The 17,964-nt window shown below is 44.6% G+C and overlaps 1 long non-coding RNA gene across 1 annotated transcript; it reads right to left on the bottom strand.

The window, feature by feature from the left end:
• Nucleotides 1-1,225: 1,225 nt before the first annotated feature.
• Nucleotides 1,226-3,592, bottom strand: LOC121844706. The gene is made up of 3 exons (XR_006082122.1): nucleotides 3,528-3,592; nucleotides 1,554-1,670; nucleotides 1,226-1,284 (listed from the first exon to the last, which is right to left on the bottom strand). It is a non-coding gene; the product is annotated as an uncharacterized LOC121844706 (long non-coding RNA).
• Between the last annotated feature and the right edge of the window lie 14,372 nt (nucleotides 3,593-17,964).

Here is a 17,964-nt window from a genome sequence, read left to right as displayed (position 1 = left end):
TGGTTATAGGAGGAAGGTATATAGTGGAGGGTCTACACCAGAAGGTAATGGTTATAGGAGGAAGGTATATAGTGGAGGGTCTACACCAGAAGGTAATGGTTATAGGAGGAAGGTATATAGTGGAGTGTGTAGACCAGAAGGTAATGGTTATAGGAGGAAGGTACATAGTGGAGGGTCTACACCAGAAGGTAATGGTTATAGGAGGAAGGTACATAGTGGAGGGTCTACACCAGAAGGTAATGGTTATAGGAGGAAGGTATATAGTGGAGGGTCTACACCAGAAGGTAATGGTTATAGGAGGAAGGTATATAGTGTAGCACTAAGCTTGGAATGTGTGAAGTGCAGGGAAGCGATTACATGTGGCAGGCATTGATAAGGGGAGAGAGACATGATGTGATGGAGGGGGTTGAGGTCAGGTCACCTTAGGGGATAAATAAAAGCTTATGGCTCGTATCACTAGTGTCCTGCCGAGCATTAAAGAACGATGCTCGTACAGATCTTTTTTGAGGAGACTCAGACTATGAGGAACGATTAAATATTAGTGCTTGTGTGAAAATGTTTTTGTCAGAATGCAGCAGTATTGATCCTATGGGAAGAATAAACTTGGTTAAACTTTCATAATGTCTATTGAGTGTTTTACTCTGAGTATTAGAACCTAACACCAATAACAGAGGGGGTCTGATCTTTTTGTCCATGTAACTTTCTCAATCATCATCATTCACGACTCATTCATTATTATTCATCATCATGGTAGCATCCACATGAATGTAGAAGTGTTCAGAAACATATTCTATTCTTACTGACAATACAAGTGAAGTGACTCCAAAATGACAGGACATTATTCACCATTCAGTTTCTATTGAGAAAAACATCATCCAAAACACAACCAAGACAAACTGCAAATTAATTCAACAAGTTTTTATAATCACAAGCCTGATGTAATCACTGCAGGCATGGAACATGGGACCAAATACTAAACGTATGACTAAAATAATTTATCCAAAATATTAGAACTTTTTCAAATGGGAGAACTAGATACATCAAGTGTTTTCATTTATAAACAGTAAAATATATATCTATGAAAATACCTTTAAATAAAAGGTGACATTCTGTACTGTCACCTACACATTAATGAATGATTGACAGATCAACTTTACTTGAGGTAAACAAAAACAAATGTACATAACAGGACCACATACACTGAATATGGAGGCCAGGTCTGTTTGATGACTCTGGGAAGACTGACCACTGAGAATCTCTGACTCTGATCTCTCCTGTTGGTTTCTGTGGACAAAACATGAGATTACATCTCCTCATCCAGGGAGTACACACACACACACACACACACACACACACACACACACACACACACACACACACACAGGGAGGGAATGTTGTGTTTGTTTAATATTGTTTTAGGACTATGAAAATGGACAAAAGGATTAGCCTATGGATTATGAAAACAACAACAATAAATGGGAAAATGGGAGAGGAGAAATGACTAGAGACAGTGTTGTTTAACTCACTGACCAGGACCCATGAGTTCTTCTTACCTTTGTTCAGTAGAAAAGTCTCCCTCTCTAAACTCTATAGGTAGACCCATAGACCGGTCACTCTTCATGGACACACAGCTGGGAACAGGGGAGGCTGGTCTCTCCTGCTGGATTGGGCTTCAACACAACAGAGACAAACATTACATCTCTCATCTCCTCTGAGCTCAGATGGGGAAACAGAAGAAGAGTTTCACAAATAGAACGGACTTCCAGACGTTAGTTAATGGCGCGAGCAGTGTGTCATTTTTAATGACGAAATTAATTTATCGTCGCGAGCGTTGTAGTCAGTCTGTCAGCCCCGCTAAAAGGCTGGTGTCGTTACTCTGCTTCTCCGGGGGATGTTGAGGTAAATTTACTAACCGGGAGGGTTGAATGATGTAATTTATTGGAGGGCTGGAAGACGCACTCTCGAGGTTGTTTACTCACAATATCAGATATTAAGATGATTTTTATAATGAATGTAAACTGAGGTTGAGGTTCTGACTAGTGATTATTTACCCGGTGTTCAATAAACACTAAAGTTACCGTCCATCTGGTGAAGAGAGGAGAACCGGACAGAGGTAGCCAGCATCCGTCAACGAGAGAGGGAGAAGCCTCACCGGGATTTAACAGGTGGAAGAAACAAGATGCTGCTGGTAGAGTAGCTATGGTAACTAGGATGCTGCTGGTAGAGTAGCTATGGTAACTAGGATGCTGCTGGTAGAGTAGCTATGGTAACTAGGATGCTGCTGGTAGAGTAGCTATGGTAACTAGGATGCTGCTGGTAGTAACTATGGTAACTAGGATGCTGCTGGTAGAGTAGCTAGCTAGATTACCGAGCTGTACCGACTAGCTTGGTTAGTTAGTTAGTTAGCAGGTCGTTCGTCTGTCTCTCGTCTCGATATGAATCCGGTGAATCACAAAATGAAACAAGGATAGAGAGTGAAAAGGATCTGGCTACACTCACACTGTCCCTGACCGTAAAGAAAAAAGCAAATTGAACAATAAACTTCGGCGTCTCAACACTGTAACAAACTCCGTCGTTATTCCCCAAGATCACCTCAGTCCACTCTGCGCGTAACCGGCTTGGCGCCACACCGAACGGGGACGCGGACAGTTCTGTACGGGGACGCGGACAGTTCTGTACGGGGACGCGGACAGTTCTGTACGGGGACGCGGACAGTTCCAGAACGCGGACATGAGCAGTGGAACACAATCAACTAAACCCAGTCTTTACAGTGGGTTACATTAGTAATATTCATTTTTTATTATTATGAACGCGGACATGAGCAGTGCAACACAATCAACTAAACCCAGTCTTTACAGTGGGTTACATTAGTAATATTCATTTTTTATTATTATGTTAAACAAACATTTAAAAAAAAAATTATAACAACATTTTGAGATCAAACATTCAGTTGTTTTATAACAATATTTTGAGATCTGGGACCATATGGCCAAAGTGTCTCAGAGTAGAAAATTGGTTGCATAATTGCTGAAAATAAAGACATTTTACACTTATGGGTATAAATTACCTAGTTACCTACCCATTACCTAAATTACCTACCCACCTAGTCGGCAGATATTTAGGACACCTCGTGAGCTGTCCTAAGTAGTTAAGAGTTAACAGCAGGTGTCTTGATAATACTATAGAATAATGCAATAATGCAGTGAGTCAATGGTTCCTGTGCCACATGTAATTGCATTGCAGTAGTTAAAAATAATGTTTTTATATTTCTATGTGATCAACCCATAAATAATATAGACCTACATGCAACAGTATGTCTTGTGCTTTTGGCAACGATTTATGTGTAATAATTATGTATAACAAGTGATACCATGTTTGTCTGCATAGCATTTTGTCTTCATTTTGGCAGATTAACTCAGGCTTATTTCTGAAGATTAACTTTACAGTAAGTGCATTGGATTTTAAGATAGCTATTTATTTTGGGTGGAAATAAACTTTATAAATTATTCATAAAATTATCATCTTACCTCTTAGCTTTGGTGTCATGTCCCTCAGAGAGATTAATTTTAGAGGCAGGGCCACCCTTCTTTTCCCTCATTTTAGAGCACTGACCCTAAACAGAGTCCAACATGTTGGTTGTGGTTAACACAGTGACAACTAAACAGAGATCCAACATGTTGGTTGTGGTTAACACAGTGACAACTAAACAGAGATCCAAAATGTTGGTTGTGGTTATGTCAATCACAGTGACAACTAAACAGAGATCCAACATGTTGGTTGTGGTTAAACACAGTGACAACTAAACAGAGATCCAAAATGTTGGTTGTGGTTAACACAGTGACAACTAAACAGAGATCCAACATGTTGGTTGTGGTTAACACAGTGACAACTAAACAGAGATCCAACATGTTGGTTGTGGTTAACACAGTGACAACTAAACAGAGATCCAACATGTTGGTTGTGGTTAACACAGTGACAACTAAACAGAGATCCAACATGTTGGTTGTGGTTATTAACACAGTGACAACTAAACAGAGATCCAACATGTTGGTTGTGGTTAACACAGTGACAACTAAACAGAGATCCAACATGTTGGTTGTGGTTAACACAGTGACAACTAAACAGAGATCCAACATGTTGGTTGTGGTTAACACAGTGTCAACTAAGGTCATTGTTCTCTTTTATTCATTATCTCTTAGAAATAAAACATTTACTAACAGACACATCCAAACAGTCAGGTGATTTAAATGCATCACATGAATATGTAGTTGTGATTTATATTTACAAAATAAAAACCTTTTGTCCAGTAATAATAAAATTTAATAATAATAATAATATGTTCTCTTTTATATAATATATAAATAATATTAACTAATAGAACTAAAAGTCATATTAATAATCATGAATATGTATTTGATTTAATATTTATCACCTATAATAATATAATCATAATGATAATAATAATAATAATAATAATAATATAATATATAATAATATGAATAATAATGTCTTACTTTCTCTTTTAATAATTTCTCTCATTCTAGTGTGTTGCTTTGTTCAACAGGTATGATATTATGATGCTGTTACTGAATTCAGTTCATAATATTAATGTTAAGAAAAGTGTGTTCAGTGGTTTCATACCAAATTACACAGGAAGCAGGAGCTCATTGTAATTTAGAAAACAACAAATGTTCTGATATTCTGAAAGACGACTTACAATTTATACATAAAAAATATACAAATTGTAAAATAACCGCGATATACGAATATAGAAACAGCATGTTTTTGAATGTGACTTGACTACACCCAGTTAGCTATATGAACAACATGTTATAATGTGACTTGACTACACCCAGTTAGCTATATGAACAACATGTTATAATGTGACTTGACTACACCCAGTTAGCTATATGAACAACATGTTATAATGTGACTTGACTACACCCAGTTAGCTATATGAACAACATGTTATAATGTGACTTGACTACACCCAGTTAGCTATATGAACAACATGTTATTGAATGTGACTTGACTACACCCAGTTAGCTATATGAACAACATGTTATAATGTGACTTGACTACACCCAGTTAGCTATATGAACAACATGTTATTGAATGTGACTTGACTACACCCAGTTAGCTATATGAACAACATGTTATAATGTGACTTGACTGTTAGCTATATGAACAACATGTTTAATGTGAAGTGACTTGACTACACCCAGTTAGCTATATGAACAACATGTTATAATGTGACTGACTTATGAACAACATGTTATAATGTGACTTGACTACACCCAGTTAGCTATGATATACTACAGTTATAATGTGACTTGACTACACCCAGTTAGCTATATGAACAACATGTTATTAATGTTGACTTGACTACACCCAGTTAGCTATATGAACAACATGTTTAATGTGACTTGACTACACCCAGTTAGCTATATGAACAACATGTTATAATGTGATTGACTACACCCAGTTAGCTATCTGAACAACATGTTTTGAATGTGACTTGAACTACACCTTCACCCAGTTAGCTATATGAACAACATGTTATAATGTGACTTGACTACACCCAGTTAGCTATATGAACAACATGTTATAATGTGACTTGACTACACCCAGTTAGCTATATGAACAACATGTTATAATGTGACTTGACTACACCCAGTTAGCTATATGAACAACATGTTATAATGTGACTTGACTACACCCAGTTAGCTATATGAACAACATGTTATTGAATGTGACTTGACTACACCCAGTTAGCTATATGAACAACATGTTATAATGTGACTTGACTACACCCAGTTAGCTATATGAACAACATGTTATTGAATGTGACTTGACTCCACCCAGTTAGCTATATGAACAACATGTTATAATGTGACTTGACTACACCCAGTTAGCTATATGAACAACATGTTATTGAATGTGACTTGACTACACCCAGTTAGCTATATGAACAACATGTTATTGAATGTGACTTGACTACACCCAGTTAGCTATATGAACAACATGTTATAATGTGACTTGACTACACCCAGTTAGCTATATGAACAACATGTTATAATGTGACTTGACTACACCCAGTTAGCTATATGAACAATATGTTATAATGTGACTTGACTAAACCCAGTTAGCGCCATTTTGTATGATTGAACTGTCACGTAGCTGTCCCAGGTGAAATGGACTGTTAGATCTGAGTGTTTTACTGTCATTCACTATACTAAAATAACACCAGACATTTAATGTCTCTACACACTTTACAATAATCCCTGGGAAGATTCTTACCTTGTAGCCTGAATTCACAACCAGAACATGTCAAGTCATTGAGATATTTTCCGTTGTGCTGAGAGATCACCTTCCTGATGACAAGTGTCTCTGTATCTATATTCTAGGTACAGTTGATCTTTGGATGCAATAATATCTGGTCAAAGTCTAGTGACACAACACCATAGTATATCATAACCATAACAGCAGTTTAACCTTTGGCCAGTAAACACCATGGCATATTATAACATGTAGAATCATTATGATGATCCAGGTTCATATTATAACATGTAGAATCATTATGATGATCCAGGTTCATACTATAACATGTAGAATCATTATGATGGATCCAGGTTCATACTATAACATGTAGAATCATTATGATGATCCAGGTTCATACTATAACATGTAGAATCATTATGATGATCCAGGTTCATACTATAACATGTAGAATCATTATGATGATCCAGGTTCATACTATAACATGTAGAATCATTATGATGATCCAGGTTCATATTATAACATGTAGAATCATTATGATGATCCAGGTTCATACTATAACATGTAGAATCATTATGATGATCCAGGTTCATACTATAAATGTAGAATCATTATGATGATCCAGGTTCAACTATAAATGTAACTTATGATGATCCAGGTTCAACAATGGGGTAACCCAAAGGATTAATGGGGTCCAAATTATTGACCCATTGATAAAAAAGATTTGTAAAATGATGTTATAAAATAAATCATTCCAAGACTGAGCTATATTTTATGCTCAAACAAAATGGTGAAATTAAATGATTTTCTACTAATACAATATGGCTCAGAGAAAGAGATTGTGTTTAACAAGTAACTTTTTCTCTCTAAAGGTTCGGGGTCAAAATTGACACCCCTTTCAATACCTCACCTTGTGTGGATAACGGCACTGAGCCTTTTTCTAAAAGGTGTTATGAGTTGGAAACACATTGGGAGTGATCTTAGACCATTCCTCCATACAGAATCCTTACCCTAATCTTCCCAACCCCAACTTACCATGAACAAATGACAAACTAACAAAACTGTGTATTAGTCGCCCTCTAGTGGTAGGTGGTGATAATGTCCCTAACTCCCTCCCTCCTTCCCTGTCCCCCCCTACCCTAACCCAACCCTCCCTCTCCTAACCCCCCTAACCCAACTCCCACCCCTAACCCAACCCCCCTCTACAGTCCCAACCCAACCCTCCCCCCCTAAACCCTCTCCCCCCCTCAACCAGTTCTCCCGTCTCCCCCTCTCCCCAACCCAACCCAACTCCCTTCTCCCAACTCCCCCAACCCTAACCCAACCCTAACCCAACCCCTCCCAACCCCAACCCAACCCAACCTCCCAACTCTGTTCCTCTGTCTACAGTCTCCAACAACCCTCCCTGTCCATCACTCCCAACCCAACCCAACCCTAACCCATCTCCATCACTAACCCAACCCCTAACCTCCCAACTCCTCACAAACATAGACTATGACCTAACCGAATGAGCCATCCTGATTAAAGATTCCCAACCCAACCCAACCCAACCCATGTCCAACCCTCCCAACCCAACCCTAACCCATGTCCATCACTAACCCAACCCAACCCCAACCTGTCCATCACTTAACCCAACCCAAAACCCACTGAGAATCTGCCACTAACCCAACCCAACCCAACCCATGATTAAAATACATGAAACCCATGTTCAACACAACCCAACCCAACCATTGTTCTGTCTGTTTACAGGACTAAAGTCTGGTTAAAACACATCAATACAGAATGAACCCATGTCTTCAACCTAACCTCAACCATCACCATAACCCAACCCATCACTAACCCAACCCAACCCAACCCCAACCCATGTCCATCACCCAACCCAACCCAACCCAACCCTAACCCATGTCCATCACTAACCCAACCCAACCCAACCCACTCCACCTCTCTAAAGACCCAGACTCAGCATCCAGACTCCACCTCTCTAAAGACCCAGACTCAGCATCCAGACTCCACCTCTCTAAAGACCCAGACTCAGCATCCAGACTCCACCTCTCTAAAGACCCAGACTCAGCATCCAGACTCCACCTCACTAAAGACCCAGACTCAGCATCCAGACTCCACCTCACTAAAGACCCAGACTCAGCATCCAGACTCAACCTCTCTAAAGACCCAGACTCAGCATCCAGACTCCACCTCACTAAAGACCCAGACTCAGCATCCAGACTCCACCTCACTAAAGACCCAGACTCAGCATCCAGACTCCACCTCTCTAAAGACCCAGACTCAGCATCCAGACTCCACCTCTCTAAAGACCCAGACTCAGCATCCAGACTCCACCTCTCTAAAGACCCAGACTCAGCATCCAGACTCCACCTCTCTAAAGACCCAGACTCAGCATCCAGACTCCACCTCTCTAAAGACCCAGACTCAGCATCCAGACTCCACCTCTCTAAAGACCCAGACTCAGCATCCAGACTCCACCTCTCTAAAGACCCAGACTCAGCATCCAGACTCCACCTCTCTAAAGACCCAGACTCAGCATCCAGACTCCACCTCACTAAAGACCCAGACTCAGCATCCAGACTCCACCTCTCTAAAGACCCAGACTCAGCATCCAGACTCCACCTCTCTAAAGACCCAGACTCAGCATCCAGACTCCACCTCTCTAAAGACCCAGACTCAGCATCCAGACTCCACCTCTCTAAAGACCCAGACTCAGCATCCAGACTCCACCTCTCTAAAGACCCAGACTCAGCATCCAGACTCCACCTCTCTAAAGACCCAGACTCAGCATCCAGACTCCACCTCTCTAAAGACCCAGACTCAGCATCCAGACTCCACCTCTCTAAAGACCCAGACTCAGCATCCAGACTCCACCTCTCTAAAGACCCAGACTCAGCATCCAGACTCCACCTCTCTAAAGACCCAGACTCAGCATCCAGACTCCACCTCACTAAAGACCCAGACTCAGCATCCAGACTCCACCTCACTAAAGACCCAGACTCAGCATCCAGACTCAACCTCTCTGAAGACCCAGACTCAGCATCCAGACTCCACCTCACTAAAGACCCAGACTCAGCATCCAGACTCCACCTCTCTAAAGACCCAGACTCAGCATCCAGACTCAACCTCTCTAACTCCAGCCTCAACAAGGTGAACTGGACAACATCTACTCAAGGAGTTATAAAAAGACCCAGACTCAGCATCCAGACTCCACCTCTCTAACTCCAGCCTCAACAAGGTGAACTGGACAACATCTACTCAAGGAGTTATAAAAAGACCCAGACTCAGCATCCAGACTCAACCTCTCTAACTCCAGCCTCAACAAGGTGAACTGGACAACATCTACTCAAGGAGTTATAAAAAGACCCAGACTCAGCATCCAGACTCCACCTCTCTAAAGACCCAGACTCAGCATCCAGACTCCACCTCTCTAAAGACCCAGACTCAGCATCCAGACTCCACCTCTCTAAAGACCCAGACTCAGCATCCAGACTCCACCTCTCTAAAGACCCAGACTCAGCATCCAGACTCCACCTCACTAAAGACCCAGACTCAGCATCCAGACTCCACCTCTCTAAAGACCCAGACTCAGCATCCAGACTCCACCTCTCTAACTCCAGCCTCAACAAGGTGAACTGGACAACATCTACTCAAGGAGTTATAAAAAGACCCAGACTCAGCATCCAGACTCAACCTCTCTAACTCCAGCCTCAACAAGGTGAACTGGACAACATCTACTCAAGGAGTTATAAAAGACCCAGACTCAGCATCCAGACTCAACCTCTCTAACTCCAGCCTCAACAAGGTGAACTGGACAACATCTACTCAAGGAGTTATAAAAAGACCCAGACTCAGCATCCAGACTCCACCTCTCTAAAGACCCAGACTCAGCATCCAGACTCCACCTCTCTAAAGACCCAGACTCAGCATCCAGACTCCACCTCTCTAAAGACCCAGACTCAGCATCCAGACTCCACCTCTCTAAAGACCCAGACTCAGCATCCAGACTCCACCTCTCTAAAGACCCAGACTCAGCATCCAGACTCCACCTCACTAAAGACCCAGACTCAACATCCAGACTCCACCTCTCTAAAGACCCAGACTCAGCATCCAGACTCCACCTCTCTAACTCCAGCCTCAACAAGGTGAACTGGACAACATCTACTCAAGGAGTTATAAAAGACCCAGACTCAGCATCCAGACTCCACCTCTCTAACTCCAGCCTCAACAAGGTGAACTGGACAACATCTACTCAAGGAGTTATAAAAAGACCCAGACTCAGCATCCAGACTCAACCTCTCTAACTCCAGCCTCAACAAGGTGAACTGGACAACATCTACTCAAGGAGTTATAAAAAGACCCAGACTCAGCATCCAGACTCAACCTCTCTAACTCCAGCCTCAACAAGGTGAACTGGACAACATCAAGGAGTTATAAAAAGACCCAGACTCAGCATCCAGACTCCACCTCTCTAAAGACCCAGACTCAGCATCCAGACTCCACCTCTCTAAAGACCCAGACTCAGCATCCAGACTCCACCTCTCTAAAGACCCAGACTCAGCATCCAGACTCCACCTCTCTAAAGACCCAGACTCAGCATCCAGACTCCACCTCTCTAAAGACCCAGACTCAGCATCCAGACTCCACCTCTCTAAAGACCCAGACTCAGCATCCAGACTCCACCTCTCTAAAGACCCAGACTCAGCATCCAGACTCCACCTCTCTAAAGACCCAGACTCAGCATCCAGACTCCACCTCTCTAAAGACCCAGACTCAGCATCCAGACTCCACCTCTCTAAAGACCCAGACTCAGCATCCAGACTCCACCTCTCTAAAGACCCAGACTCAGCATCCAGACTCCACCTCTCTAAAGACCCAGACTCAGCATCCAGACTCCACCTCTCTAAAGACCCAGACTCAGCATCCAGACTCCACCTCTCTAAAGACCCAGACTCAGCATCCAGACTCCACCTCTCTAAAGACCCAGACTCAGCATCCAGACTCCACCTCTCTAAAGACCCAGACTCAGCATCCAGACTCCACCTCTCTAAAGACCCAGACTCAGCATCCAGACTCCACCTCTCTAAAGACCCAGACTCAGCATCCAGACTCCACCTCTCTAAAGACCCAGACTCAGCATCCAGACTCCACCTCTCTAAAGACCCAGACTCAGCATCCAGACTCCACCTCTCTAAAGACCCAGACTCAGCATCCAGACTCCACCTCTCTAAAGACCCAGACTCAGCATCCAGACTCCACCTCTCTAAAGACCCAGACTCAGCATCCAGACTCCACCTCTCTAAAGACCCAGACTCAGCATCCAGACTCCACCTCTCTAAAGACCCAGACTCAGCATCCAGACTCCACCTCTCTAAAGCCCCAGACTCAGCATCCAGACTCCACCTCTCTAAAGACCCAGACTCAGCATCCAGACTCCACCTCTCTAAAGACCCAGACTCAGCATCCAGACTCCACCTCTCTAAAGACCCAGACTCAGCATCCAGACTCCACCTCTCTAAAGCCCCAGACTCAGCATCCAGACTCCACCTCTCTAACTCCAGCCTCAACAACAAGGCGGTAAGAACCCCCACTGAGCAGCACATCGTCTCCTGCTGAAAACACACACCTGTCCGGTTGCTGCACGCTGTCCTGCCCCTACTAGGGAACGACACCCACCCTAACAGGTATAGGAAACCATGCTGTCCTGCCCCTACTAGGGAACGACACCCACCCTAACAGGTATAGGAAACCATGCTGTCCTGCCCCTACTAGGGAACGACACCCACCCTAACAGGTATAGGAAACCATGCTGTCCTGCCCCTACTAGGGAACGACACCCACCCTAACAGGTATAGGAAACCATGCTGTCCTGCCCCTACTAGGGAACGACACCCACCCTAACAGGTATAGGAAACCATGCTGTCCTGCCCCTACTAGGGAACGACACCCACCCTAACAGGTATAGGAAACCATGCTGTCCTGCCCCTACTAGGGAACGACACCCACCCTAACAGGTATAGGAAACCATGCTGTCCTGCCCCTACTAGGGAACGACACCCACCCTAACAGGTATAGGAAACCATGCTGTCCTGCCCCTACTAGGGAACGACACCCACCCTAACAGGTATAGGAAACCATGCTGTCCTGCCCCTACTAGGGAACGACACCCACCCTAACAGGTATAGGAAACCATGCTGTCCTGCCCCTACTAGGGAACGACACCCACCCTAACAGGTATAGGAAACCATGCTGTCCTGCCCCTACTAGGGAACGACACCCACCCTAACAGGTATAGGAAACCATGCTGTCCTGCCCCTACTAGGGAACGACACCCACCCTAACAGGTATAGGAAACCATGCTGTCCTGCCCCTACTAGGGAACGACACCCACCCTAACAGGTATAGGAAACCATGCTGTCCTGCCCCTACTAGGGAACGACACCCACCCTAACAGGTATAGGAAACCATGCTGTCCTGCCCCTACTAGGGAACGACACCCACCCTAACAGGTATAGGAAACCATGCTGTCCTGCCCCTACTAGGGAACGACACCCACCCTAACAGGTATAGGAAACCATGCTGTCCTGCCCCTACTAGGGAACGACACCCACCCTAACAGGTATAGGAAACCATGCTGTCCTGCCCCTACTAGGGAACGACACCCACCCTAACAGGTATAGGAAACCATGCTGTCCTGCCCCTACTAGGAACGACACCCACCCTAACAGGTATAGGAAACCATGCTGTCCTGCCCCTACTAGGGAACGACACCCACCCTAACAGGTATAGGAAACCATGCTGTCCTGCCCCTACTAGGGAACGACACCCACCCTAACAGGTATAGGAAACCATGCTGTCCTGCCCCTACTAGGGAACGACACCCACCCTAACAGGTATAGGAAACCATGCTGTCCTGCCCCTACTAGGGAACGACACCCACCCTAACAGGTATAGGAAACCATGCAGTCCTGCCCCTACTAGGAACGACACCCACCCTAACAGGTATAGGAAACCATGCTGTCCTGCCCCTACTAGGGAACGACACCCACCCTAACAGGTATAGGAAACCATGCTGTCCTGCCCCTACTAGGGAACGACACCCACCCTAACAGGTATAGGAAACCATGCTGTCCTGCCCCTACTAGGGAACGACACCCACCCTAACAGGTATAGGAAACCATGCTGTCCTGCCCCTACTAGGGAACGACACCCACCCTAACAGGTATAGGAAACCATGCTGTCCTGCCCCTACTAGGGAACGACACCCACCCTAACAGGTATAGGAAACCATGCAGTCCTGCCCCTACTAGGGAACGACACCCACCCTAACAGGTATAGGAAACCATGCAGTCCTGCCCCTACTAGGGAACGACACCCACCCTAACAGGTATAGGAAACCATGCAGTCCTGCCCCTACTAGGGAACGACACCCACCCTAACAGGTATAGGAAACCATGCAGTCCTGCCCCTACTAGGGAACGACACCCACCCTAACAGGTATAGGAAACCATGCAGTCCTGCCCCTACTAGGGAACGACACCCACCCTAACAGGTATAGGAAACCATGCTGTCCTGCCCCTACTAGGGAACGACACCCACCCTAACAGGTATAGGAAACCATGCAGTCCCTTATGAGTATAGTAACGCAGCAACGCAGTAGTAGAGCCCAACAACCCCTTAACAACAGAGTCTTACAACCCCCCACTAATAGAGTCCCACACCCCCCTCTCAGCAGACAGCCACGCCTAAACCAACCCCCTGATGAGGCGACCAGGCAAACATCAAAACTCTACTTCAAATTGATACAGGCCATCCATCATAAAGAAATCATTGGTAAAGCCATCTCAGGCCGAAGGTTCCCTAGTGGCATGATGAGACCGGTGAGCAGACTCACCAATTTGATCAAGCCATCCTCACCCACAGATTACACTGCAACCCAAGTACTACAGAACACACAGCAATGGATGAACAATAACATGAACATATTACAAATACACTACCAGACAGTTATCGAATCACTCACACAACCACCCAATACATTCAACACTCTTGCATTGCACATAGCTGTGGGCTGGGCGCATAAGAGATACACACACAAACTGACACACACTACCATCACTACAGTGGAAACAATTTTGAACCATTCCTTAGAAACTCGCAACAGACAACTCCCTAGGGCTACCCTTTCTTACCCCACTACAGAGCTCCCCTTCCCCTAAGCCTCCCCCCAGCCAATAACCACATTGGCTCCTGGTCCACTGGAACAACAACAGAACCCCTGGCATACAGCCTCAGCTCATTGGCTCCCGGTCCACTGGAACAACAACAGAACCCCTGGCATACAGCCTCAGCTCATTGGCTCCCGGTCCACTGGAACAACAACAGAACCCCTGGCATACAGCCTCAGCTCATTGGCTCCCGGTCCACTGGAACAACAACAGACCCCTGGCATACAGCCTCAGCTCATTGGCTCCCGGTCCACTGGAACAACAACAGAACCCCTGGCATACAGCCTCAGCTCAAATCCAGGCCCCACGACAGTTGATTTCTCTGCCCACCACTTCAGCACCAGTTCCTTTCTCATCCTCATTGGAGGACTTCCCTCCTTTACCCAAGTTCTCTCCTCTAGTTAAGCCTCAGGCTTCTCAAAAACGATCATCATCATTGGGGCCACGCCCTACCCCAGCACAGTGCTCTTTAAACCAGAAGCTAAATAATCAGTATCCTCCTCTTCCTCAGACACAATCTTCTACTGAGATAGGGATCCGTACCTCAACACCCTCTTCCCCTGTTGCACCTTCGCAGACACAGATAGATGTCAGCAATATTGCCCCAAACATCTCCCCATCTCATTCTAAGAACAACATGGCCCCCACTCCCTCCCCATCTCATTCTAAGAACAACATGGCCCCCACTCCCTCCCCATCTCATTCTAAGAACAACATGGCCCCCACTCCCTCCCCATCTCATTCTAAGAACAACATGGCCCCCACTCCCTCCCCATCTCATTCTAAGAACAACATGGCCCCCACTCCCTCCCCATCTCATTCTAAGAACAACATGGCCCCCACTCCTCCCCATCTCATTCTACGAACAACATGGCCCCCACTACCTCCCCATCTCATTCTAAGAACAACATGGCCCCCACTACCTCCCCATCTCATTCTAAGAACAACATGGCCCCCACTCCCTCCCCATCTCATTCTAAGAACAACATGGCCCCCACTACCTCCCCATCTCATTCTAAGAACAACATGGCCTCCCACTCCTCCCCATCTCATTCTAAGAACAACATGGCCCCCACTCCCTCCCCATCTCATTCTAATAACAACATGGCCTCCCACTACCTCCCCATCTCATTCTAATAACAACATGGCCTCCCACTACCTCCCCATCTCATTCTAAGAACAACATGGCCCCCACTCCCTCCCCATCTCATTCTAATAACAACATGGCCCCCACTCCCTCCCTTTCTTCCAAAGTAAAAGGAAAGGAGATTATGAGAACCCCTACCTCCACTTCCCCTCATGACCCACAGAGATTAAACAACCCAGGGACCACTCAGGAGAACAGTATTCAAAGTTTCATTGGTCCGCCATCGCCCACCATAGGCTCCAACCTTGAAATGATAAACACTAACACCTCTAATTTAATCCAGGCCCCAGTTGAGTTCCACCATAGGGCCTGCAGCCAGAAACCCTCAATGTTATAGCAACACTCCCCAATCCCCTGGTTAAAACTCCTAAACACAGCAATGTTTCAGTTAAAATCTTGGAAAGGATTTCACCTCTATCGCTCTCACCAACAGGAGGCGCCACATCAGGGGGTGAGACTAGGACTGGGCAGTTCCAGGGGCAAATGACGATTAGGGACAAAACAATGGGCAACAACCCAAAAACAACCAATCTGAGCCCTCCCAAAAAGACACGATGTCACTGCCAGTCCGAGGCCCCTGTATAACTGGAGCCTCAACATACTCACCCCAGTTTGAATTCCAACCCCAACCCCAGCCTCAGCCTCAGCCCCAGCATCAACCCCCAGAATTTATCTGCCCCCCCCCGTGGAACCCCAATGTTATCAATATATACTCTGTCATCAAAAGACCCAGATGGAGTACCACTTTTCTCCCGTTTGGCTAACTTCATGTCTTGGTGTTGAATGAGTGTGAAAGGCATTCCCAAATGTACAAGGGCCCATAATCCTGTACAATCTGTCGGTAATACTCGGCTATAACGTCATTCCCCCACACAACCACCACCAGATGTGAGCCCTGGGCCTCCTTATCTTACTGAAATCCCCAGATCTCCACCAGCCTGCCAAATCACTCATTCGTCGCATCAGAAGTAACATTATCTGTCCTATTGCAGGTACTGATTTCCCCACATATTTCCCAGAAGTACTGTACTGAATCAATAAGTAAACAGTCTCCCCTCTCCTCTGTGAAAGGAGGAAGCCTAGATTTCAGAGGAACATGTGGATATAAATAGTGTAAATCCATACAACTGTTATTATCTGGCTTTCCTGCTTCCATGAATAGCTTTACCATATAGGCCATTCCCTTAGGTGAATTAATTCCATTTAATGGAAAAGGGATGGTAGTCAACTGAGGTTTGCTGTGGCACAAGCATAGCATTCTTCTTTAGCTATTGATCTGGCCGTATATTGAATCCACGCTAATCAGAGGTTAGAATCCCCATAACCAGTTTTCATCTCAATTACTTCCTTAACCTCTAGCGTCGAGCAATCCCGTATCCGGGAGCGTAATCATAGCCTCAAGCTCATTACCATAACGCAACGTTTCCTATTCATGAAAATCGCAAATGAAATGAAATAAATATATTGAAACACAAGCTTAGCCTTTTGTTAACAACACTGTCATCTCAGATTTTCAAAATATGCTTTAACCAAAGCTACACAAGCATTTGTGTAAGAGTATTGATAGCCTAGCATAGCATTAAGCCTAGCATTCAGCATGCAACATTTTCACATAAACAAGAAAAGCATTCAAATAAAATCATTTACCTTTGAAGAACTTCGGATGTTTTCAATGACGAGACTCTCAGTTAGATAGCAAATGTTCATTGTTTCCCAAAATATTATTTGTGTAAGAGAAATAGCTCCGTTTTGTTCATCACGTTTGGCTAAGAAAAAAAAACGGAAATGCAGTCACTTACAACGCCAAACTTTTTTCCAAATTAGCTCCATAATATCGACAGAAACATGGCAAACGTTGTTTAGAATCAATCCTTAAGGTGTTTTTCACATATCTATTCAATAATCTATCAGTGGTGGCAGCTGGCTTCTCATCAGAAGAAAACGGAAAAATACTGCAGCTGGAGATTACGCAATAATTGCAACGGAGGACACCAAGCGACCACCTGGTAAATGTAGTCTCTTATGGTCAATCTTCCAATGATATGCCTACAAATACGTCACAATGCTGCAGACACCTTGGGGAAAACGTGGAAAAGGTAAGCTGACTCCTAGCTCCTCCACAGCCATATAAGGAGTCATTGCCATGAGGCGGTTTTAAAAAATGCGGCACTTCCTGATTGTATTTTTATCTGGGTTTTTTCTGTAACATCAGTTCTGTGGCACTCACAGACAATATCTTTGCAGTTTTGGAAACGTCAGAGTTTTTTCTTTCCAAAGCTGTCAATTATATGCATAGTCGAGCATCTT

This window comes from Oncorhynchus tshawytscha, unplaced genomic scaffold (assembly GCF_018296145.1).
Source record: "Oncorhynchus tshawytscha isolate Ot180627B unplaced genomic scaffold, Otsh_v2.0 Un_contig_9030_pilon_pilon, whole genome shotgun sequence".
NCBI lineage: Eukaryota > Metazoa > Chordata > Actinopteri > Salmoniformes > Salmonidae > Oncorhynchus > Oncorhynchus tshawytscha.
Note: the sequence above shows the minus strand (reverse complement) of the source record. Positions and strands in the feature narration are given on the sequence as shown.